A 604-nucleotide genomic window follows, 5' to 3' on the forward strand; every position below is an offset into this window, starting at 1 on the left:
TGCTGAGGCTTTACTTGGAGTTAAACTCCAAGTTATAACGTGTTTTGGGCGTTCAACTCCGGATCATGACGTGTTTCTGGCGTTTAACTCCAGACAGCAGCATGTACTTGGCATTCAATGCCAAGTTACGTCGTCTATCTTCGTGCAAAGTATAGACTATTATTTATTTCTGGAAAGCCCTGGATGTCTACTTTCCAACACCGTTGAGAGCGCGCCAATTGGACTCCTGTAGCTCCAAAAAATCCATTCCGAGTGCAGGGAGGTCAGGATCCAACAGCATCAGCAGTCCTTTTTCAGCCTAACTCAGATTTTTGCTCAGCTCCCTCAATTTCAGCCAGAAATTACCTAAAATCTTAGAAAAACACACAAAATCATAGTAAAGTCCAGAAATATGATTTTTTCCTAAAAACTAATGATATTCTACTAAAAACTAATTAAAACATACTAAAATCTACATGAAATTACCCCCAAAAAGCGTATAAAATATCCGCTCATCACAACACCAAACTTAAACTGTTGCTTATCCTCAAGCAACTAGATAAATAAAATAGGTTTTAACAGAAATTAAGAAGTAATAATATTTTAGAGTTTTTTAAGTGGAGCT

Source organism: Arachis duranensis, chromosome 9 (assembly GCF_000817695.3).
Source record: "Arachis duranensis cultivar V14167 chromosome 9, aradu.V14167.gnm2.J7QH, whole genome shotgun sequence".
In the NCBI taxonomy this organism is placed as follows: Eukaryota; Viridiplantae; Streptophyta; class Magnoliopsida; order Fabales; family Fabaceae; genus Arachis; species Arachis duranensis.